Source organism: Crotalus tigris, unplaced genomic scaffold, assembly GCF_016545835.1.
Source record: "Crotalus tigris isolate CLP2741 ecotype Arizona unplaced genomic scaffold, ASM1654583v1 scf7180000017605.3043972, whole genome shotgun sequence".
Lineage (NCBI taxonomy): Eukaryota > Metazoa > Chordata > Lepidosauria > Squamata > Viperidae > Crotalus > Crotalus tigris.
The window spans coordinates 2291226-2317355 of record NW_024096508.1 but is presented as its reverse complement, the minus strand read 5'-3'; the positions used below and the strand labels follow the sequence as shown (position 1 = coordinate 2317355).

General features: G+C 38.8%; 1 protein-coding gene across 6 annotated transcripts in view; it reads right to left on the bottom strand.

Moving 5' to 3' along the window:
- Positions 1-26130, bottom strand: part of FBXO34 (F-box protein 34) — a 72494-nt gene that overhangs the window by 8601 nt on the left and 37763 nt on the right. For 3 of the 6 annotated variants that reach the window (XM_039321338.1, XM_039321328.1, XM_039321348.1), the window contains one exon: positions 17830-17908. The exons of 2 other annotated variants lie outside the window; for them this stretch is intronic. The gene's annotated coding sequence lies outside the window, so the exon portion shown is untranslated. Of the gene's footprint in view, positions 1-10318; positions 10818-17829; positions 17909-26130 lie in introns of those variants that run through there. One more of the 6 variants, XM_039321373.1, reaches the window with a different exon arrangement.

The window sequence follows — 26130 nt, the reverse complement described above, 5'->3', positions numbered from 1 at the left end:
TTCGCTTCTCATCCAAGAATTTTTTTTCAGTTTTCAGTTCTCCGCACTGAAGAAACTTCTTGGATGAGAAGAGAAACATTTTCAAGAAAAAACAAAAGTAAGTCCAGTTGCCTTTTCAAAAAGGACAACCATGGACTTCCGGTGGATTTTGCGCGCGCGATGGCGGCTACTTTGTAGCCGTCTCTCCTGGGTAAGTGTAAGAACCGCTATGAACAGCAGACACCAGCTGTTCAGCGGTTCAAAATCCCCCTCCCGGGCAAAGGGGGGGGGTAGAGAGTGTCTGAATAGTGGTAGAGCCTCTTTTGCACCCCCCAAGTTTTTTTGGGGGGGTGAAAGGAGTGCTCCCACGGAGTTCAGACTTGTCTCCGCTTCCCAGCTGTTTTTGTCCTCAGGGACAAAACGAGCCGCTGCAAACACCTCCGTGCTTAAAGAGAACTGGTGAGTTTTTTTTTATAAACGGACAGAGCTGAGTAGAGGATTTAGTTTTTGCTTTCTTTGATTTATTTGGATTTTAAGTTTTAAGACTTGCTTCTATTTTTATTCTCTCTTTTTATTTTTTTTTTCTTTGTTGAAAGGGAAAGTAAAATGGCGATCGGCAAATCTCTCGGTGTTTTTTTTTTTTTTTTTGAAGTTAGAATGCTGACCGGCAGGCTTTTTGGTGTTTCTTTTTCTTTCCTTTCCCTTTCCCTTTTTATTTTCTTATGATTGGAATGGTTGTTTTTGGTATCTCTAAGTATTTTTTTTTTTGGAACGGACTTTTTCTATTTATTATTATTTTTTTTTTTCTTCTCCCTTCTTTTTATAGTAATGACTCATTTTTGAAGGACTTTTTTCTGTTTAATTTTTTGCAATTTTTAAGAAGGAGTAAAGCTTTTTTTAATTCTTTTTCTCTTCCTTTTTTTTTTCTTTTCCCTTTTTTCTTTTTATTATAATGACCTTCTTTGGAGGGAGTTATGATTTTTGAAGGAATTTTTATAATTTTTTAAGAAGGGCTAAAGGTTTTTCTTTAAGATGGCTCCAAAGCGTCCAGGGATTTCTACAGCTTCTAAATCAACAGTTTCACCCTCTTCTGGGGGTCAGCTAATAACTATGAAGGATTTGCAAAACATGATGGGAGATGTTATAATTCAAATTAGGGCAGAAATGAAAAAGATTTTAGAGGAAAATAATAAGATCTTGAGACAAGATTTTGTTTTGGCTTTAGAAGGAGTTGCTTCTGTTCTTGAAAAGGTGAACTCCCATGTGGAAGAGGTAGCTGAAAAAGTGGACATAATGGAGGGGAAAATTGAAAGTATGGAAAAAGAAATGGAAAATGAGATTCTTATGCTTCAATATGGACAAATGGAATATGCCTTAAGAATCAGAGGCCTGGAAGAGTCTTTGCAAGAAGATTTGAAAGAAATGGTTGCAAAGGACTTTGCATTGATTTTGAATAAAGAAAAAGAGGGAATACTTAGTGAAATTGAAAAATTATTTAGGGTTAACTCTGTGGTGGCAGCACAGAAGAATCTGCCAAGAGATGTGGTAATTTACTTTGGTAAAAGATCCTTACGCAATCAAATTGTGCAAGCCTATTATAAGAAGAGATTTCAAATTGCTTCACAAGATGTCATAATTTTTAAGGAGATCCCATCTAAAATTTTAAGAAGAAGAAAGGAGTTTGCTTTTCTAGTAAATGAACTTAAAAAGAGAAAAATTCTATTCAGATGGGATATTCCGACTGGAATGGTGGTGAACTACCTGGGGACATGTCATAGACTTAATACTGTTTCTCAAGCAAAAGATTTTTATACTTCGGTCCTGGGGGTATGTCCATCGCCATCTATTAGGTCTCAACAAGTCCAGATTGAGGAGCAGAAGACAACTTGTGTAGCACATAACTCCAAAGAAAAGCAGCAACAGAAGAAGGTTAAGGAAGTTTCATATTCAGCGGTCTCTGAATCTCTGGGAGATGTTGGACCTACAAAGTCTTTGGAGCAATCTTCAAGGGTGGCTCTGGGAGAAGTTAGACCTACAAAGTCTTTGGAGCAATCTTCAAGGGTGGAATTGCTGCCTGAAATCGAAATTGGGAAATTTCAGCTTGAGGGGCACCAACAAGAGAGGAACGGGCAGAGGATAACTTGTACAACTTACAACTGTGAAGATCAACACAAGGAGGAATTCACTGAGGAAGTTTTACAGGTATCGGTCCCTGAGACTTGTGCAACATATAAATGTAAAGAAAAAGTAACATATAAATGTAAAGAGAAAGACCAACAGAAGAAGGAGGTTGAGGAAGTTTCACAGGTACTGATTCCTGAGCTGGTGGGTCAACCAGGACTTACAAACTCTTTGGAGCGATCTTCAAGGGCAGAATTCCACGCATTTTTTTCGATGCTTGCGGGCAAGAGAGACCGATATGGATTGTGCTTATAGTAGATGCAACTGGCTATTAGACAGAAGATTATGGATATTGAATGAAAATTTTAGATAAGAAGTTTGTGTTTATAGTGGGTGCAACTGGTTATTGGACAGAAAATTATGGACATTGAATGAGAACTTTAGACAAGAAGTTTACTATTGAGATTGTGGGAGAAGTAAAACTTATATCGTTTTTGGAAAATGTCTTATGTAATGTCTAAATATGTGTTTTGGGATAATAATATATTTCAGTTTTAAGTTTTAAACCTTTAATGATAATATTGTTTAAACCTGTGTTTTGAAGGGATTATAATTTGTTTATTTCAGTGAGGGGATTCTAATAAATTTGTGTTTCGAAGGGAGTATAATTTGTTTAAGTTTCAAGTAATGCTTAAATTTGGTTTTTAAATATTATTATTAATATTTCTAAGAGAAAATAATTTGTTTAATTAAATGTCTAGATTTGTTTAGGAAAGAAAGTAATGCTTAAATCTGTGTTTTTGGAGAAAGTTTATATAGAATGATGATTGTATTTAGATTTGTTTAGGATTTAAAAGTGTTTCAAGCTTTTAAATATTATTATTAATATTTTTAAGAGAAAATAATTTGTTTAACTAAATGTGTCTAGATTTGTTTAGGATTTTTAAGTTTTTTTTTTTTTTTTGGATAGGTGAGAAGATTATGAAGATTGAAGGAAATATGTATTTACTTTAAGTTTTCTAAGAGTATTTAGTTTTAATGGTACAACAAAGGTTTATATGTTTATTTTTTTGTATTAGGATAAAGAAAGAGGGAGAAATTAGATTTTACATTATAGCTATAGATATTCAAAGAAAGTAATGTTTAAATTTGCGTTTTTGGAGGGAGTTTATATAGAATGATGATTGTATTTAAATTTGTTTAGGTTTTAAAAGTGTTTTAAGTTTTTTTCTCAATTAAGCCTGTACTCAGCTCTGGGAAGTCTAGGGGAGGGTTTGGGAGGTTGGGGAGGAGGGGGGTGAGGTAGGGTTGGGGGGGTATGGGAAGATTTGTTTTTGTAAAAATTTAAAAATTTTCAATAAAAAAAAAAAAAAAAAAAAAGGACAACCATGAACAACCTGGATGACTGAGAATCCCCATAGACAGACATTGCATCTATCTTCAATAGATTCCTCAAAAGAGGTTGACCATGTCCTACAGCTCAGCAAATTCATCCAAGCAGTAATAGCAGCGAATGGCATTGGACTATTTCAATGAAACCCAGTTCAGTTTTATTTGCCCACGTAACAGTGGCATAAATTCAGACAGACATCCCATTGAGGATGGAAGGTGACAAACTGTTTTTGAGGACTTATTCTGAGTATTTTCAACTGTGTATCCATGGTGACCTCAGTTCTTTCTTGCATTGTTTCACTGTGGTGCTTACTATCACAATCACTAAGGCTTGCACACATTTTCCAGTATTTGCTTCCTAAAAATATTCAAATGGAAGTAGATAAGTGATTTTCAAAGAATAAAAAAAAACTTCGCAAAATGTTAAGCAACTGAACACAATTGTCTAAAACTGAATACACAGAGATAGAAGAAAAACATTACAGAGAGAGAAGAGTACAAAGAACAAGATAGCACTTACTAAAAACAAAACAAAATTGGTCTGATCTGTATAAGCAAGGTGCTAAGCTTCTATCATGAAAAGCTGCATATTTTATCCCATCTGTTTCACAGAGATAGCACATACGAGTCTTCCTGCTTAATTTCCTCTCCGAAGGAGAGAGGTGTTTTCCACACAACATACAATAACACAAAGTCTAGTGCCAAAGGTATTCCACAAACACTTTTCCTGCTGGTAGTGCCAGTCTGCATTTGATGAGGTCATATGACTTTATGAGGGCTTCTGAATCCTTCTACACTTAGAATGACAGAGAAAATGTTTATCCTATAATGTTATTTGACTTTTCAGGGGTTTTGAAAAGGCTTACGTATAAATAGGTTTGCTTAACTTTGGAAAGCTTACTGCACTTTGACACTTTTTAGGCCAAAGGGGAAGAAAATGAAAATAGAGCATCCTAACAGTGAAAATTACTTTACTTTAAATGCCAATGGGGTGATCAAAGGATCACAAAATGAAGGTGCGTGGAGGCGGGGGTGGGGAATACATATCAAACACAGATGACTATAGTAGGTACATCTATGCTGCATCACAGTATGAGTCAGGCTTGCAAGTTCTTCCTGTGAAAAATAAAAATCAAGGGGGAAAAAAGCTGGATCAATCCAGTTAATAAGCACATCAAAGCTGGCTTCCACAATTTTGAGCAATAAAAGCAACCAATGACTGCTGAAGGGAGCAGTTGTATTCCTTATTGGATGTTGATATTTCTGTAATGCTATAACAGCCTGAAGAAATCAGTTTGATGTCAGCAAATTCAAAAATCACAATGCCAGGTATTGGAAGCCATGTAAGAATCCCCTGAAGCAAATGGCTGCTCAGCAGATCTTTAGGGTAGCAGAACTACATTTGATCCATATATACAATAGTAGCAATCTGGGTGTAGACTACATTTAAAAAGCTTTATAAAGGGGGAGAGGAGGCTTTCTGTATGATTAGGATTGCTTTTAACACAATCCAAGAATGCTAACAAAAACCCTGCAAGCTAAAATTGGTCACTCTACAAATAATAAATAAACCAAACAACACATGTATAAAAATGGAGGATTCATGATGAGCTGGAAGTAGACATGACCACCATCATTGCATCAAAATGCAAGATGGACGAGAAGGATAGAGTTTGGATGAACATACAGTTCATTTGGTTCATTTGGGAAGCTATCTTATATCCTTTGTCTAATCTCAGAAGAATGACCCACTTTTAGTCCCAAAGATATAGGGCATTTTTTGTTGATGCAGGTAATTAGGCTGCACCAGGGAGCAACAGCGAATTGATGTGGTAAATCAAAGATGTCCAACTAGGAAACTCAGAAATCTATCTGTTGTGGTAATCAAAACAGCTTAACCCGAAAGGACATTCAAACACACCTCGAATTCTTTGTGATTCAATTTTAACTAAGTTCAAAGCTTATAAAATGCTAGGACACTAAGATAGTAAAACTACAATTTGTACAACTCCCAAAAAGATCACAGGCTTTGACTGAAACAGAAACAGCACACTGACACCAAAGTTTTTAATTTTCTTCAAAGAAGGAAATGACTATACAGGCTGAAAGAATCTAAAAAGCATTTAGGCTTTTTTTCTCCACTTCTTTTCTGGTGTTATCCCTGATACTGCCTGCTTGAGGAAACAGTACAGACTTTTGCTGTCCAAGAGAGAGTACAAAAAGCCAGATTCAGCAACTCCATGTAATCCAATGTTCTGTTGATGACCAGTCAGATTAGCCTTGGCCTTCCAGATGTAGGGCTATTAACTCCCAATTTACAATTTTTATTGCCAAATTAGAGCACCATTGAAAATTTGGGGAACTGGAGGGTCCCATGTTGGTGAAGGCTGGCCCAGAATGTTTCCAAAAAGAAAAGGTCTGGTTACAAATCATCAATGATATTATTAATATGGAAGGGGCGTTGTCTTACCTGAACGCCTTTTCTCAGCATGGAGATGGAGAAAGATCTGTAGTCAGATCTCCTAGCTGGTTATTTTTCCACATATAACTAAGGGGAAGACTGAACTGAACTGGGGTTACAGTAAAGGGAAAATTCATCTTCACACATATACAGTGGAAGTTTGCACAAAATGCTCAAGTCAATTAACAAGTTAGCCCATTGCATAATATAATGAATCATCAACCATGGCCTATAAAGAAAGCCCTGGGAGGGGATCTAGAATAAATTGAAATCCCCACCCTGGGTTGTGTTTAGATGCCTTTGTTCTTGGGGGCCTTAGTTTCTCTCTTAGTAATTTTTGTTATTATTAGTGATTAGTTTTGTTATTTTATTATATTGTATTTAACCTTACACTGTAAGAAGATAATATCAAATTTTTAGAGGCATATAAACCCCAGTAACTAAGCAAGAAAGTCAAGGAATGAATAAATGCTGTTAAATAAGAGGATGGGAACATTCAGCCTGCTCCATGGTCTTATCTCCAGGACTGGGACTCCTGTATTGAATTACGTCTCCCACCACGCTTTATTACTGCTAATGGAGGCTACATGTACAAAACCAAACATTTTCACTGCCTCGCTAAGATTCTGCAAGATGTCAAGCAAATGATCCCTCTTTTTCTCCAAGAGGTAGAGAGAAAATAAGCCTAAGAAACTTGTTTTTTTCCATCTTGGAATTCACAGTGCTGATACTGGAGATTTGACTAACTTCCAGCTGGGGACTGCTGTTTTTATTACAGCTACTCAAAACAGATCCTCCCAGTTCATACAGTCAGGAATCTGGAAAGTCACTGGACTCACATCACACCCTGAAGAACTCAGAAAAGTTCAACAAAGAGATAAAGCAATGCACCAGACTACCATCAATTATATAATATACAAGATTTTCTTCTTGAAAGCAACACAGAGCCCTCACATACCCACATGAATTCCTCCATACAAATCCATGGACATAGTATGTAGGGCATTTGGACTGGGTGTCTCCCAAGTTTTTAAAGTTGTATTGGGGGCAGGGGCAACCTGCAGCCTGACCCCAATAACTCGATACATTGTCTATTAAAATGTGGCATTATTATTTTTTTCTTGAGGGCAGAATAAAAAGAGGAGACTTTGGGCAGCTTATAACGTTAACATAATAAAACCATAACAATAAATATTTAAATGCAATAAAGTATACAAATATAGCTCTGTTTACCCATTATTTAACCTATAAAAAGAATTTTTACTGTTTCTCAAAAGTACAAGCAGGACCCAGTCATATAGCCTAGCAGATAATACGTACAGAAAACCAGAGATAAGCAACTCTGTAATTCCCATTTAGACTTTCTAAAATAGAGTTCCCACTATTACTTGCCATGAGGCATACTGCCCAAAGCTGACAGTATTTAAAACCCAAAGCATCAGATTGTGTATCTCTGTTTTTAAACACACAGAACCATTAAATGCTTTGTAATATCTAAGAACATATAATAATGTTTGAAACAACTAACTTAAGTCTGAAATTTAAAAAAAAACACAGCATTGACTGTGAACCTATAAGCATGGTTATTTAAAAAAGATGGACATTCTGCTCTAGAATTTGACCTCATCACAGTCAATTGGATATAGACAGTTATAATCAGGGCTTTTTTTTTTCTCACAGAACGCCCAGAACGGAGTTCCGTCACCTTTTTGGGATGGAACCTTATAGGGTAGGCAAGGGGGTTGTATGACGTGTGTGAGTTCTGGCACATTTTTTTTAAAGAAAAAAAAGCACTGGTTATAATTCCTGCAAGTCCAGCTGACTTCAATGGAGCTGTTCCAAATGTAACTAAATCTGGATCCAGTTTTGTGCTTTCAGTGAAAGTTTCTAAAATTTAGAAAGTGTTATTGTATACAAGGGATTTCATGGGAATACATAATCAAATGCAGGCTTATATTCAGAAGATGAAAATGGGGAGACTTCTAGTTAGCAAAATATCTTTAATAGATTTTTGAAGTGCTTCATAACAGCCTTTATGCCCATATCCATTATCAACCCAAACTTAAGACAGAATGAGGTGAGCACAGCAGACAGCTAGATATGTAGGACCTCAGCTAAACTTTTATTCATAGTCAGGAAGTTCTTCTATATAGGTAGTCCTTCCTACCTTCCTGAATCCATCTTGGAAGCAAGCATCATTTTTGGAGTGGCCACCATGAATTGTAGCCACTCTGAAAATGGCACCCATTTCTGGGACAAAGCAATGTGACCTGAAGGGATGCTGAGGGACGAAGCAGCTTGCCGTCTTTCCCCAGTGCAAGCTCCAGAACTCCACAGATCTTTTAAAGGTAAGTGTGCGAATAATGATGGGGTGGGTGGGGAGGAGGTGTGAGACCTGGTGGGGTGGGAAGCAGGCCCAAGACCTGCAGTGATCTGCGGGTGTGTGAAAGGTGGTCCAAGACTTGTTAGGACCATGAAGGGTGGGAAGCCAGGGAAGGAGAGCCTCAGGGGGTGGGGGAGATCTTGGGATGCCTTTTACAGCCCGTCCCCAAGGAACCCCGTACTCCACATAACCACATCAGGGACAGCAGAGGTGGGGGTGGTTAAATGAGGCAACTTTGTAACCGTAATAGGCAGGCTCTGTTGAGGACTGCCATACATGAAATGAGGGGGAAAACACTGTTTTGTCTTTTGTCTTTTTATTATTTTCTGCCACTGGGAATAGGACTGAAATGGGTTAAAGTTTTTCTTAGTTTTGGCAAGTGAAGTTTCTTGGATTTCTTAAACTAAAAAATATCAAGATTGTGCTGCTGATTTGAGGAGACCTGGGGACTGGAGGGAGGGGGACTGGGGATTGCCAGTGAATATCCTATTATAAAATATCTAATGACAATATACCTGGATCAATATTATTTTTCTCTTTACCCTGACATAATTAATTTTCTCCCATAATCTCTTGCTTCCCCCCCCCTCAAATCATTCAATACTTTGAAGCATTAAAAACTTTCTTCAGAAAATCCAGAGCCCAACAAAGTAGCCTATAGAATTACCAATTCATTGACTGATCAGTGAAGTGGCCAATTATTTTCAACCAGGGGTCCATGCTACCTTTTAGTTTTCTAAAACAGATCTCCAACCTTGGCAACTTTAAGACTTGTGGACTTCAACTCCCAGAATTCCCCAGCCAAAGTTGAAGTCCACAAGTCTTAAAGTTGCCAAAGCTGGAGACCTCTATTGAATAATAAAAATTTACCCAACTAAGTACAAAGCTTGTTTGTTCAAGCAAAATAATACACAGCAGCAATTTTTGTGGGTGCTGCAAGAGCACAACATTTCCTTGTATCAGCTGAGATAAAACTGCCAGGTATGCAAGTGAGCACTTAAGAGAAAGCAAGGGGATACATGGCTGCAATATTCTGAGAGATAGTCTGGGCTGAACTCCAAAAATTCAAAAAAAGGTTCTACCACCACTAAGCTATTTTAATCCTATAATGTGCTTGTTTGCAACAAGAAGCCATCAGTGCAAACAACAATGAAACAATAAGATTTGGGTACTCTTTGAAAGCACGCAAATAAAAGCACGGGAAACACCCATGAACTCTCCCGGACGCAGGAGCAAGAAATGAAGGACAGAGCAAAATAGCAAAATCTCACAGGGAAGGAAACACGTGCTTTTAGGCTCCCAAACTGGAGTGGTGAAACTAAAGCCCTAATGTTTCTCAGTTAAAAATAAATCCCCCCAAATGGGATTGCTTATGGGAAATTGTATTGCAGAGTTGGAGGGGGGGGGAGAAGGAAACAGTACCTCACTATTATTTCAGCGGCCCTGCGGCTGCACACCCTTTTTATTTGTAGTCACTTCTGCCAGCCAACAATGGGCAGCATGATTATAGGTCCCTTCATGGCATGCCAAAGCATATATACCATGAGATTGCAAACAATCAACACAGCCTTCATGGGAGCAAAAGGTTGCAGCCAAATTAAATGGGTGGAGACGCTGTTCCACAACCTTGGAATCTGCTCATAGGATATAGGAAAATATGACCAGAGTTCCCTTTTCCAATGAATAAAAGGGGGGGGGGAGAGAAGGAGGAGGGGAGCTGAGAAGAACATGGCTCAGTAAACATGAAATGATTCAAAGGGGATACAAATGAAGCCACAACACTGGAAAACAATACCAAAGTAAGTGAAAATATGTACCGTGCTAGAACAGCCTTCTTCAATCTCTTGGCTGTACTGGCTTGGGATAACAGGAGGGTTCACCCAACTACCTGGAAAGCACCAAGCTGGAGAGAGCTAAAAAAAACCCCTGCCCCTCCTTATCCCACTATGCCAGAACAAAACACTTATCCAAACAAGAGATACCTGCAGCAGGTCATTCCCTCTTCAAGGTTGGTCAGCAGGCAGGCAAAAGAAGCAGCTGATTGATACATCACACTTCTCTTGTGTTTATGTAAGCAGGCTGACACCCGTGAGGTGAACTGCCCCGCTCCACTCCCATCCCTTACTGGAGTTTCAGTCCTGTCAAAAGTCCACCTGCTCTTCACATGAAACAAATCCCATGCATCATCCAGGCACTGAAATCACGTCCTTCAGGCTGTGACATCAGTCCGTTACCATGGGAATGAAGAGGACGTTCAGAACCCAGCATTACAGAACTGCTGCAGGATCAATCAGCAGAGCCTGTTTTTCCACGGCACAAACCGGTCCAGATTTTCTCTCTTACAGTCAAGAGAAACCGTCTCTTAGGCAAAAACCTGTCCTTGAAGAAAAGTCACATTCAGATAGTGTGTGTGTGTGTGTGGGGGGGGAGAGACGGCAATTAAAAGGTACAAACAAGGATTTAAGCTGAACAGCAAAGCACTTACATACTGGGCACACAGAAATTCTCAGATTCAACCAGCAGCATCGACTAACCAGCACTGCAAACTCTCCCTTGGCATCTTACAGAGCCGTTATGGGAGGGAATAATAGGCTGAGAGTGCTAGTCAAGGTATCTGAGTCAGTTCACAACAGATGCTTCAGGGGCTTGTTCAGCTGGATTGAGGAGCACCATCATTCCCAAGGTGGAGAGTTAAATAAAGGCTATAAACTATAATTAGAAAAGAAAATTAAGCTATAGAAAGCCTTGATGCACCAAGCTCTGGAAATGTTACTCAGCTCCTCCTTGACAAGTAACACAAATATTAACAGCCCTGAAGGTTAGAAACCTGGTGGTGGTGGTGGTTCGTTTTTTTCAAATGAAAAGCTAATATTTTCAGGATGCCATATTGAACAAAAAAGGTCTGTTTTCACACAATCCCTGTTTTTCATCAAACCAAATACATTGGAGGAAGAACATTCATGAGTTGCTGTTGTCAAACAGTCCTCATCTGGGGATTAATACTAGTGGGGGGAAGAGAAGTTAGGATAGGGAGGTTGAGCACTGCGGTTTAAGAAATTGTGGTTTCAAATCACTATTTTTAAGATTTGCCTTGCATTGCCCAGAGACTCATTTTAACTCAAGATTTTGTGTATACATTGCAAAATGAACAAAGTTATAGCAAATACATTTAGGAGCCATGAGCTTGCTTGTGATAAAATGTTAACAAGGAAGGCATTTCTGGATAAGAATAGAAAATAAAGGAAGGAAGGACAGTGGAATAAAATTATATATCCTTCATCATGAATCCCAATTTAAAATATAACTGGTCTTTTGCATATGTTGCCAAGGCTTGAAGGCAAATATTCATAAATGCACCATTCTTTCCACTAAAGCATTTCATTCGTAGTCTGAAGATTTAGATTAATTTCAAATTAATCTCTTGCTAAACCATAAATGGTAATGAATATAGGAGGGGAAATATATACAATTATTTGTTTATATTTTTATCTGTCTATTCAGTTGGGTACTCAAGGTAGTGAAAAATAAAATAACAAAACAAAATAAAAAGTCAAAACATACAAAACAAATAGCAATACAACCATTTATATTTGACAAAAGAGAATCATCTTGGCTGCTCTCCTGGAACAAGAGAAAATATGAATCCCGTGTCCAAACCACTTAACATTTCTATAAGTGGTTTGGGTTAAGGCAGGGGTAGGCAACCTTGGCTCTTTTATGACTCGTAGACTTCAACTCCCAGAATTCCTGAGCCAGCCTGGCTCAGGAATTCTGGGAGTTGAAGTCCACAAGTCATAAAAGAGCCAAGGTTGCCTACCCCTGGGTTAAGGCATCAGACTAGGTACCAAGAGACCGTGAGTTCACATTCTGCATTAGACATGAAAGCCAGCTGGATGACTTTGGGCCAATCATCTCTCTCAGCTTAATTCACCTCATAGGGTTATTGTTGTGGGAAAAATAGGAGGAGGAAGGTGTACAGTATTGGATATGTTTGCTATCTCGAATTATTTGTAAGAATAATAAAGGCAGGAAATAAGTAAATAATAAGGCCTTGTTTGACACAAAGATGACAAATCATGGAACTTTATGGTTATGAAGTATACAACCACAAGAATATAGTCAATCTATCACAAGTGCTCCATTCTACCATACTTCCTAAAAATTTATTTTCGTTTGCTTTTGGTTGGCTCACCCAATCCAATATGTCTGATGGTCAGAAAGTCTTCCCAAATCCGGTATATGCCTACGTGTTGTGCCTACCATATTAACCACACAAAATGTCTGCAAGCATTCTGCGAGTGAAGAGCAGGCGTATTACAGGAAGTTGCCTTCAGAGCACAAAGAGTTTTGGGGGCATTTTAAAGAGCAACATATTTATTATTACACAATATTTTTGTGAATCATAAGTTCACTTCATACAGATTCAGATTCAAAGTGGCAATGAGTTATCAAAATCCAAGAGCAAGTATATCACAGAAATTGTTTAAGGAGCCCTAACTCAAAATGACATGGTAGTCTTTGACCCCAGAAGGAGAAATCCTGAATACTTCTGAATTGTAGACAGGTTGACATCTGTCATCTTGAGCAATTTCTTGAATCTGGAAAATAGCTTGTGGACTTTGTCCCTATGAATGAAAATGTTTGATAAGACAGAGTCCACAATTAAGATTGAAACCCAGGAAACCGGATCTTCTGGTCAAAGTTCAGCAAAACGAAGCTATAAGAATGACGTATGTGAAGTGGAAGCATTTTCACTAGAAGCCAACCAAATGGTCTCATCAAAGCAAAGCCTTGTGGAAAATATTGGAAAAAGTCCACACTGTGGTGCTACATCTGCACAAGAGACACATCTAGAGCTTGACGTGCTCTGATGTAGTTCAGAGGCTATTTCTGATGTTTGGGACATCTCTTCAAGCATATTCATAGTTTTGAAAGTTTTTTTTCATCAACAGGAAGAGAGTTGTACCTTCTCAGGAAGTACAAGAAAGACAACTCTCCAAGTAGCTGGTTCACCTTCATGTTTTGGTCCCGAGCAAGCAGACTGACATTACAAGGATATTCTAATCACAAAGATGGTTGAGTGCAAAGACATTATCTTTGATGCAGCAAAGAATATATTTATTAGATTTTTATCCCTTCTTTATTAATTTATAAGTAACTCAAGGTGACAAACAAACATAATACTCCTTCCTCCTCCTATTTTCCCTGCAACAACCCTGTGAGGTGGGCTGAGAGAGAGTGACTGACTTGTAATCACCCATTTGACTTTCATGCCTAAGGCAGGACTAGAAGTCACAATCTCCTGGTTTCTGGATCAGCCCCTTAACCACTATACCAAACTGGCTCTCTGACCAATACCTCTGGGGAATGCAGACCATTTACAGCTGCCATCCACTATCAAAATAACAGCTGCAATTCAATTTTCAGTAGAGTTTGGCTGATTGTTTTCCACAATACAGAATTAGTCATCCTTTAAATACTGCTATAAGGAATAGTGAACATAGACTAAATTTTCTCTATTGGGAGTCCCCGGGTTAAATACATCCAACATATGGACAATCTGTAGTACAAAAAGGCTGCCCATTACTAAAAATGGCAAATGGTGTTTTTCCTCGTGCTGACAAAGCACTGAAGCCACGCAATGTTTTCAGGAACTGCTGAAACCACATGTTTTTAATATACAGCTTGTTTTCAGCAATTCTTGGAAGCACCGTACTGCTTCAGTGCTTCATCGACTCAAGGACAATGCTAACTCCCATTTTTAACAATAGGCTGTCCATTTACAAGTATGAATTCTGACTTACATACAAATTTGAGTTAAAGATTGAGTTAGGAATGGCATTTGTTCTTAACCTGGGAACTAGCTATATTTCCATTATGTACATCACATGACATCATTGCGGAAAGGACCAAAACCAGTCCTAGCCCCAGTGCCTTTGTCCAACGCTTAGAGGCATCACTTCAAAGCAATGATGACCACTGATCTCTGCCTTTTTTCAGGTCCAAGAGCTACAGAGGATCTCTTGTAACTGACATCCCTGAGCTGGATACCTCTGAAATGTTCCATTTTGTTTTGGGAAGTTTTTGGAGGGGGTTAAAACATTAGAACTAAGGAGAAATTTCCTGACAGTTAGAACAATTAATCAGTGGAACAACCTGCCTCCAGAAGCTGTGAATATTCCAACACTGGAAGTTTTCATCATCAACATCATTTGTTCTGTCCGAAAGGTTCTTTTTCACAAAGCAACTGGACTATCTTGGTTTTGTTTCTCCTTGAAAACGTTTCGCTTCTCACCCAAGAAGCTTCTTTTGGAAAAAGCACCTTTGGAACAATCATGACCTGGATGATTGAGAATCTCCATAGACATCTGTTCTATCCCTTGTTTTGTCAAAGGGAGCAAATATGTATTTTTGCCACTAAATTCTGATTTTGGAAACTGGGGGTTGCTTAGGAGTCAGAAGTATCAGACCAGGGCTATAAGAACCTTTGAAAGTCACTGGAGTCACATCACACCCTGAAGAAATCAGAAAAGTTCAACAAAGAGATAAAGCAATGACCAGACTGCTATCAATTATATAATATACAAGATTTTCTTCTTGAAAGCAACAGAGCCCTCACATACACACATGATTTCCTCTTTACAAAATCCATGGACATAGCATGTAGGGCATTTGGACTGGGTGTCTCCCAAGTTTTTAAAGATGTATTATACGCAGCGGCTACCTGCAGCCTGAGTGCCACACATGGCCTACAGCTCTTTCTTTTTTTCGTGACCAATGACTCAATACATTGTCTATTAAAATGTGGCATTTTTTTTCTTGAGGGCAGAATAAAAAGATACATGATGGCTAAGCACTCACATTTCTCTAAATACCCCCAAATTCCCATTGAAAAAAAATTGCAAGTTTTATAATCAAACATGATGATTCACTGCTTATTCCTCCCTTTTCCTGTGGTCATCAAAAGGCTATTATATTATTATTTCTATTATTCATTTATTTTATATATTTATTAAATTTATTTGCCACCCATCTTACCCCAAGATCAGGGCAGTTTATAATATTAAAATAACTACACACATACACACACACACACACACAAAATTATACAAGTATAGCTCTGTTTACCCATTATTTTATTCTATAAATAGAATTTTTGTCACTAAATTCTGAATTTGTAAACTTGTGAGGAGAGGTGCTTAGGCGCCACAAGTATGAGACCGGTACTTCATGGACCTTCTGGACTGCCCATTTCCTTTACACTAAGTTAAATCTACATTTTGTTAATATTAGTTATTTTGAAAAAAATTTCTCCCCAGTTATTTATCAATCGATCCTTTTAATAGATACACTGGAGGGAATCTTAAAACTTTTGAATGGAAATCCTGAGCCTGCTTAACATAAACAAGCAAATTGTTCAGGAACAGTTTACTGAAACATTATGCAGCATGGAAAACTGAGCAAAATAAAAAGACATTAATGAATCTGAGGCAGCAAAGAACTAGAGACTGGCTTTATTCCCTTATAATCAACCTCCATTTCCATTTCCTATGAATGAATGAATGAAAAAGCATCAATCCTGATGCAGAAAAATCATCTTTTCTCTGGATGGGATTGCTGTGGCACCTTAGCTTCATGTCTGCCCCCTTCATTAGTAAAGAAAAAAGCTCAAATAATTCATAACCAAAGGAGAGTTCTTTGGAGGGCAGACACTTGCGCTGTTATAGCAGGTGGAAAATCTATGGCCTTACAGATATTTCTAAACAACAGCTCTCAGCAGCCCCAATCAGTATGGACAACTGTGAGGGATGGTGGCATTTGTAGTGTAACAGTATCTGGATAGCTATAGATCCACTATCCCTTTTTTATACATTTCATATTTTATCTTTCTTTCTTGAGTAAGAGAATACATGAATTCAGGACAGAAGTGCCCAACCACTTTCTTGTTTGTTCACACACAAAATAAATTTGCCAATTTACTTTCCCAACTGCCTACATGTATTCTGTGAGGCGCATCAGTGGGCCAAAAATAAAATACAGCAACTTGGTAACACACGAAGACATAAAAACATGAAATTTTCTTCTGATTTATAGATGCCCCCCTTGGTATGCCAGATGAGATTCTAAATTCATGAAAGCCAGTAATCAAACAATTAATATAAACTTGCATGGATAACCAATGCCATGGCTTACTAATAGCTTTCAGGTGTGTTCAAGACTTATTGCATCAACACCTCTTAATTACAAAAAGTTACAGAGCAACTTTCTTGCACAAAATATGTGGAACAGTTCAAACATCTCCTTCTGATCACCTGGCAGAGAACAAGCAATGGTAGAAAACGGGAGCCTTTATTTAACCAGTAAATGAATCCCTTTGAGGTCAGTTTCTCCTAAGTTCCACTAATGCCATAATTACAGAGAAACTAAGCGTTGAGAGGCACCTTTGCACTAAAAGCATTTGGAGGAGCAGAGATTCATTCATTCATTCACAACTGATTAGAAAGTGAGAAAGTCAGTGCAAGAAAATCCTGCAGACATGTGATGAATACCTCCTGTGTATATGCACACCTTTAGTCTCTCAGGAGACTTCAGTTGTTTCTTTTATTTCTCACAGCAGTATACCTCTGAGCCACCACTTCCTCCATATTTGCTGGTTTGCTTTCATTATTTTTTAAGCAAATGAAAATGTAACCACAAATAAGTTTTTATTTTAATACCAAAAACGGATAACAGGGGGGAAATGCAATGGTCACTCAGTTCTCTTCACACATCATCCAAAATCAAGATTAATACATTTCTGTGATGGCCCTCAATAAGAAAACTGTATGAATGTGCAGATAGATACGCACGGAAAAGACCTGCTGTATTTGGTAGCTGATTTTGACAACTGACTAGAGATGTTTTTAACCCATCTCTTAAAACTTGCTGCAGCCTTGCTGGAAGTGCAGTGTTACTCACTGCCAAACATACATGGCCTTCCTGGCACTTCCTACTTCTCCTGCAATTATGAGATATGCTCTCCCAGCTCATATTCTTAACAGTATTCTCCCTCACATGAAAGTGGTTCCAGTATAATTCCTGCTCCAAGTCTTACAGATAATAAACATCTGCTTGACCTTGATTTCTCTCCTTTCTAAACTATACTTGCCTTGTACCTCTGTACAATGCTTTAAAGCTTGGACACAACACAAAAACATTCTCAGAAACCTCACACAAACCCTGCATTCCTACTTATACCTCATACTAAAACAAAAGTGCAATCAGTAAACCAGCAGTAAATTGTGTGATTTACTGTCCTAAAACAAACCATGGCTTATTCTTTAGATCTATTTACGTCATAAGAAGTGAATCACGTTATGATGTAGCATATTTCCAGTTTCAAAAGAATCACTGTACATGCTAGGACAGATTCTGTTGTCCAACCCCAAGAAAGCAATAAGAAATAATTTGAACTGCTCACAGACAAATTTTGGGGGGTAAATTTAAGGACTACCTTCAGAAAGCAGTCCCTCTGCGCAGTTTCAGACATCACAGCACCCGTAGTGTTTTATATAATTCTTTGAAGGGCATTTCTGAAAAGCAAACAGGGAAGGGATGAAGTTAGAGGCAACTAGCAGATACTGAACTTTTTATCTTGATAAAAAGAACATAGCATTCAAGTTACAGGAGATGAGAACAAATGCAGTCAGGGAAGTGGCAGATGGAACATTGTGACTAAATTCTCTGGAGGACACAGAAAATGACAATGCCAAGGTGGCTTCTCCAACCTGGTGCCTTTCAGACATATCGAGCAGCCTGACCTTTAGTTTACAACATATCTGCAGGATACCACATTGATCATAGCTAAGATTAAAGACACAATGACAGAGACATATAGGCTTAACTTCTGACATCTCCTACACAGCCTTAATTCAAAACTATGAAAGAGAGGAATCCCTGAGCACGGCAATCCAATTGCCTATCAAAATACCTAGCATTTGGACAAAATCTAAACAAAAGGGGTAAATGTCAATAATTTTTTTTTTACTGCAATACAGGATTTTTCTTGTACAAAGTAAGACAATTTATCCATCAAACTCAAGTGCTACTAGCACTAATAGATAGCATCCCTTCATGGTTAATTGGAAGCCACTCAGGAGTTGGTTAGTAGATGGCTATATGCGTTGTTCGTCCATTGATTTCGATGAAGACCTTGACATCTTGTGGGTTATGGGCCATCAACGATGTGTCCGTAGGTGGCTAATAAGACCGATGTTAGCACGGAATGTTCTGCCACATACTGAACAAAGAAATGTAGACACTGTTACTTCAGCATTTGCAGCTCTGGCTTTGCGGAATGCTCGCTTTTCTTGTGCCAAGATTGTCCTTCTGTGTTCCTATGTCTGGCAACCCTGGTACACCAAGGTGCGCCATGTTGGTCGATCATGCGCCAGAAGTTCCCAAGAGATGGTGTTAATATCCAGGGACTTAAGACGTTAAAACGGCTATATAAATGTTAACAGAATAACAAGAGTTGGAAGAGATCTTGGAGGTCTTTTAATTCAACCCCCTGCTCAAGCAGAAGACCCTGTATCATTTCAGACAAATGATTGTCCAATCTCTTCTTAAAAACCTCTAGAGATGGAGCACCCGGAACTTCTGGAGACAAGTCATTCCACTGATTAATTGTTCTGTCAGGAAATTTCTCCTTAGTTCTAGGTTGCTTCTCTCCTTGATTACTTTCAACCCATTGCTTCTTGTCCTGCCTTCAGGTGCTTTGGAGAATAGGTTGCTCCCATTTTCTTTATAGCAGCCCCTTAGATATTGGAACACTGCTATCATGTCATCCCAATCCTTCTTTTCATTGGACTAGACATACCCAATTCCAGCAACCATTCCTTATATGTTTTAGCCTCCAGTCCCCTAATCATCTTTGTTGCTCTTCTCTGCACTCTTTCTAAGGTCTCAACATTTTTTTTTAGATTGACCAAAACTGGATGAAATATTCCAAGTGTGGTCTTACCAAGGCATTATAAAGTGATACTAACATTCATGTAATTTCAAATAAATAAATAGTATCTTAAATAAATAAAAATATAATGTCTTTGGATAGAAGATACCTTAATTCCCAGTTACAATTACAGGGGTAGGTTCCACAATGTTTGGAGGACTTAAAATTGGTGAAGACACAATGAACTCTTGATAAAACTTTTGTAAGAATAATAATTAAACAAGACACTTTGGGATCAAGTCCAGCTTTTGAAATTTTATTTATTTGATTTCCTTACATTCAGGGCCTCAAAGCAGGATACAAGGAACTTCCTCCTTTCATTTTTCCAGTAGCTCGCTATGAAGTAAGGTTAGGCTGAAAGAATGTGATTGGTTCAAAGAAAAAGTTTTCATGCCAAAGTTCACCCCAGTCAAAATTCTGGACATTAACTTCTTCAGTCTCCTTCAGTGAATATGGTACCTTCCAGTTATCATGAACATCTCATAATTCTCCATCAACATAGCCAGGAAGTCCTGTGTAGTAGCAGTTAAAGTACTGGAGTACGAACACAGAACTCAAGAAATCCATACTTAAGGGCACGAGAACTTACTGAGTAACTTTGGGTTAGCCCCTATCTCTTAATCCAACCTATCTTAAAGGGCAACTGGGCATCAAATTGGAGGAGAAGTGTTCAAATTATTGTAGATAAATAAATGTCCACCGTCTTGAATTCCTAGAAGAAAGGAGAATTCTGAATCTAACAAAAATATATAATATTAAGTTACAGTTTACTCCTACCTTGCCTTTAAATTGCCCTGGGATTCTATATGCGCTTGGCACCCTAAAGGATTACAACAGAAGGGCCTGGCATTCAAAATCAGAAATTAGATCTGGACAATTTTTTGTTTATTTTTATTTCAACAGTCCCAACCCATCCCTTTTGCAGTCAGCCCAGTTAACAATGGAGTATTGTGCTTATTCCAGATCTGAAAGCAAAACTGGAATCCTAACTCTTGTCTGGACATGTTAAATATCAGCTGTGCAATGTTTCTAAAGAACACTACTAAGACAGAAAAAAAAGAAAACAGGCAAACTGTTTTAGTATCACAGAAGCTGTAGAGAACCAAAAACATGGAACATTTTTGCTTTATTAATAAAGGAAGATTGTGAATTTGTGTGTGGGATCTTGCTTATATATCCTGTAATGCAAAAGGGCAGGAAGACCCAGAAGTGCACAACCGCTTTGAGTTAGACCTGTGGCCAAAGCAAAAAGGAGCTTGAAAGGAAGGCAAGAGGGGCCAATAAAAATATTTCCTTTGCCCAATCTCATTGCATATTCCAGAAGCCCTGTATTTTCTGTAGCTAGCATTTTTAAAAAATCTCCTAAAATGTACAGGTGGTCCTCATTTAGCGACTACCTCAGACAGTGACTGTTCAGGTTACAATTAGTGATGACAAAGTAACTTTGCAACCAATCTTCCTTCCATTATGTATTCAAGATGGACAGCGATTAATATTTATGTTACTTATATGTAAGGGTGTAGGTCTATACATAAGTTGTATATAGTATGTTTAAATGTGTGTTATGTACATTTACACTTTGAGAGCAAGCAAATAAATTTCATTTTAATGTGTGCCATTGTGCCCACAGTAAAAATATCTATCTATCTATCTATCTATCTATCTATCTATCTATCTATCTATCTATCTACCTACCTACCTACCTACCTACCTACCTACCTACCTAAACGTCATAGGGCCATTTGCGGGACCACAGTTTATACAGGATAGGCATGCTCCAAGTCCCTTTCCTTAACTGTTGCCATCTGGTAGGACCTCAGAGAGTTGCTTTTTCTATGGCTGGTCCAATTCTATAGAAAAGCCTCTCTTCTGAAATTCAGAGGGCCCTTGCCCTACAAGTCCTTGGTAAAACTGTGAAGATCTGACTCTTTGCCAGGCATTGGACTAGGACAGATGTGAACGCTGCAAACGCCAAGCATAAATGTAGAGTTCATGGGACCTTGTGGAATTGTGTTTGGGATGCTGTCGTTGGGTTTGGTCAGTTTAATTTATTTTGCTTTTATTTAATATTATTCAGAGCCGTCTAGAATTACTATGTGTAAGAGAAGTCATAGGTTTTTTAAAAAACTAGACTAGAATTATAGGGTTGGGGGAGGCTTATATGTCTTCTAATCTAATCCCTTGCCTAGGATAGGAATCCTCATACAAGTTGTCCTCAATTGAGCCCAACATTTCTGTTGCTAAGTGAGAAATTTGGTAGTGAGTGTTGCCCCATTTTATGACCTTTCCTGGCATAGTTGTTAATTACTGCAGTTGTTAAGTTAGTAACACGATGTGTGAATTTGGTTTTCCCGTTGACTTTGCTTGTCATGTCACAAGAGGTGATCACATGACTCCTGGGCACTGCAATAGTCATAAATATGGGTCAGTTGCCAAGTGTCTGAATTTTGATCATGTGACCACGGGGATGCTGCAATGGTCATAAATGTGAAAAATGGTCATAAGTCGCTGTTTTCAGTGCAGCTGTAACTTCAAACAGTCACTAAACAAATTGTTCTAAGTCAAGACGACCTGTACTATTCTAGACAAATGGTCTTCCCACTTTTGCTTGAAAAGTAGGTCCGCTCTTTCACTGCTTAATAGCTCTTGCAATCAAAATAGAAGAAACTGCTATTCTAACCAGCCACTCAATTGTTTATATCCTTCAGATCGAATAAGACCTTGGAGATCTTCTAGTACAGTGTTTCTCAATCTTGACAATTTTAAGGCATGTGGACTTCAATTCCCAGAATTCCACAGCCAGCAACACTGTTCTAGTACAACCCCCAGCTTGGGCAGAATGCCCTATACCCTTTCAGACATATATGATTGTCCAATCTCTTCTTAAAAACCTCTAGAGATGGAGCACTCACAACTTCTGGAGGCAAGTTGTTCCAATGATTAATTGTTCTAACTGTCAGGAAATAACTCACTTCTGTCTGAAGTTCACTTCATCTTAAAAACGACTTCTGTCAGTTCCATCTATTAACATTCATATATTTATCTACATAAAGCTCTCCAACCTTTTTGGCTCGTGGCTATATTTGGCATTTTGAGGGTTCTGGATGTCATGGGTATTACTAGTTATAAAACAAATGTGCTGGAAGTTGGCAGAGTTAGCCTGCAATACTGCGCTCTAACTACTGCACCACCACGGCTCTTACAATTATGTATGTATTTATTTAATAATTTATTACTCTTTTTATGAATTGTTTCTCGTGTGTGTGTGTGTGTGTGTGTGTGTGTGTGTGTGTGTGACAGAGAGAGAGACAGAAAGACACACAGAGACACCAGCAGAGTCAAGCTAAGCATTTTTTGAATTGACAAGCTGAGCCCAAATAGTTTGCCATCGCTGTATTAGAGCCATATTTTTCTTGCTCTTATGACTAGAAGTACCACCATACAAAGGAAAAAAATGATGGAACTGCTGAAGTCAAAAGGATGACTAAAATTTGTTGTCTCCAGGATGCAAGCCTCATCACTGTTTCATTGTAAGAAAAAGGAGGAAAAAATTTCAAAAATGCTTTATTTCCACGATCAAAGGGCTTTTGCAGAGTAAAATTCTTATGGCACAGAATGCTCAAAGCTTTGACATACAGTGCACAAAAACAGCACTTTGAATGTTTCATCACAATTACTGCAGCTGATTGAGAGTGATCATGCTAAAAGCACAGCCGTGGATATATAAAAAAGGCACAGCAAAAAGCATGTTCTCAACAGCTGCTCCGCATTTTTGCCACTCCATTTTCTCACCACCTGCTTATCTTATAGATCGATGTTCCCTAGCTGGATCCTCTCCAGCTGGCTGGGAATACTGGAATTTGTAGCCTGAATATAAATGGAGGTCAGCAGAATGTAGAAGACTGTCCTAGAAACAAGACAAGCTCACACCTGTTTTTCTGATTTCTAGATGCCAAAGTTAAGGTGAAACTGATGAGGGAAGGAAGATTAGAGAACTACGTGGGGGGTAATTAGATTTGATATTAGTTCATTTTTAATTTGATCTGACAACAATCTGCTTGGTGCTTTGGAACTTTCAATGAAAGAATTAAAAGCCCGGTTCTGCCTTAGAAAAGAGGGAACTGTTTGCAGCATCTAAGCCTTTGACATTACTTAAAACCCAAAGCTGCCTTTGAGCTCACTTCCCACTTCTTTCTGCCAGCAGAACTTTCTTTCTATTTCCAGTTGTACAGTATTAACTCAGTTGCTTTGATGTCATACTTATCATGTACTTTCTTTTCTCTTTCTATACTTTATGCTAGAAATAAATATCATAAGTAGAAATGGACTGATACGCTTGCTCTGCTTTCTATAATGTGCACAATTTTTTTTCAAACTCATTGTATTGTTTCCAACTCATTAACATTCACCTAGACCACAGGTCGGCAACCTGCGGCTCCGGAGCCGCATGCGGCTCTTTGAGCCTTCCCCTGCGGCTCCCAGCCTCCTCTGCCTTTGCAGACAGAGACAGAGAGAGGCAATTGCGCTTCCCTGCTTCTCTCTCTCTCTCTCTCTCTCTCTCTCTCTCTCTCTCTCTGTATGTGTCTGTGTGTGTGTGTGTGTGTGTGTGTGTGTGTGTGGTGTTTTGTGTGTGTGTGTGTGTGTGTGTGTGTGTAAAAGAGAATGCACTCACAGTGTTCTCCGAGGAGCTGAAAAGCTTACTGGGCGGAGCTCCTCCCTTTGCTGCGTCTCTGCAGGAAGCAGGAAGCAGGAAGGGCAGGAGAGAGCTAGCTAGCCCAGCTAGGCTGACTCAGGAATTCTGGGAGTTGAAGTCCATGAGTCATAAAAGAGACGAGGTTGTTGTTGGACAACAGCTTGAAGCTTTCCAGGTGAGCAGCAGATAGGAGGGGGGGGGAGAAGAGAGAGAGAGAGAGGAAAGAGAGAGAGAAGAAAGAGAGTGGGGAAGAGGAGTGGCAGACCAAGGGCAGATAGAGAGAGGAGGAGAGAGAGAGACCCTTTTGACATCTAAAATGAAGATAACACTGCATATATCCTTTTTTTACCTGTGTGTGTATGTAATTTTATTCTCTTAAAGCATTCTCTTGGTGATCATTGTTTTAATAGTATGAATAGTTAAAAGGAAGAAACAGCTAAGACCACACATTGCTGCTCAAAGCACGAAGCTGAAAACACCAGCCTGAAGATGACGAATGGGACTTCGTCAAAACGTCGCCAAGACACTTCCAATTTTACGCGGGAGAAAACCCGAACAACCAAAGACCTACATATACATATACATATACATATACATACACACACACACACACACACACACACACACACACACACACCTATAATAAAGGTAAAAAAGGATATATGCAGTGTTATCTTCATTTTAGATATCAAAAGGGTTTTGCGGCTCCCAGTGTTTTGTTTTTGGTGGGAAACCGGTCCAAGTGGCTCTTTGAATGTTTTGGGTTGCCTACCCCTGACCTAGACCATGGGTGTCAAACTCGCCACATCACGTGATATGTCACGACGTATCATGATTTTTGCATTGCCAGAGCTGGGGTGGGCGCAGCCTCCACATGATACAATTGGCCCGTGGGGCGGCAGTTTGACACCCCTGACCTAGACCAGTGGTGGCGAACCTATGGCACGGGTGCCAGAGACAGCACTCAGAGCCCTCTCTGTGGGCACGCGTGCTGTTGCCTCAGTCCTAGGCCTTCAGCTGGGTTTTATAAAACCTTTTCGCTTTAGGCCTCCACCGCCATGTGCAAAAAAAAAAAAAAATTCAATCAATCAGTCAATGTCAACTTCTTGCGGGGGGGAAAAAAAAAGATCTTGAAAAGTTGGAATTGATTGATTGATTGAACTTTTTAGTCCCATCCAGTCTGTGTTACCACCACAGCCACACCCAGCAATAGGCCACACCCAGCCAATGGGCCACACCCACCTGGCACCCGACCATGCATAGGTGGGTTTTGGGTTGCAGTTTGGGCACTCGGTCTCTAAAAGGTTTGCCGTCACTGACCTAGACAGTCTGCATGAAAACTTATATATGCACCCTAGTTCATAAATATTTCTTTTAACATATACTCTATCAGTGTTTCTCAACCTTGACAATTTTAAGGCATGTGGACTTCAACTCCCAGAATTCCACAGCCAGCAATGCTGGCTGTGGAATTCTGGGAGTTGAAGTCCACATGCCTTAAAATTGTCAAGGTTGAGAAACACTGCTCTATATGTTAATAAACTAAGTTCTTGTAGTATACATATTTTGTATGCATTCTTTGTCTGAAAAATTGTATTAAAAATCTGGAAAGTGAGAAAACTGATAAAACAATTCTGAAAACAATAGTACACAAATCATGAACCCAATAAATATCTTCCCTGTCTCCCCTATACTGAAAAGAAAATACATTTTTTCCATGTTTCAGTCCTCAAAGTCCATTCTACACTGTACGCCCAGAGCTTCCTTAGAGCTACTGATTAATCTTGCAGAGACCATAAATTCAGATTTCGCACCTACCAGATTTCACAGGGTGTCAGCCTGTGAAATAACCCCCCTGGGGTGAAGTTTTGGAAAGAAGTCCAAAAGGAACTTGCAAGATGAATGTAACATTTGCTAACTAGAACCAGCATGTTGGTTTGTTATTTTTCACTGAATAATCACAGTTAGCTCTATTCGGAGACTGAAAAAATATGATGGTAAAAATGAAATGCGCAGGTTTTGAAAGACATGCACACACAGCAGTTAGGGCCTTGTTAATTGTTAGCTTTCTAGAGTTAGTGCTTCTTTAAATCACAGTTAAACAGCTGTGA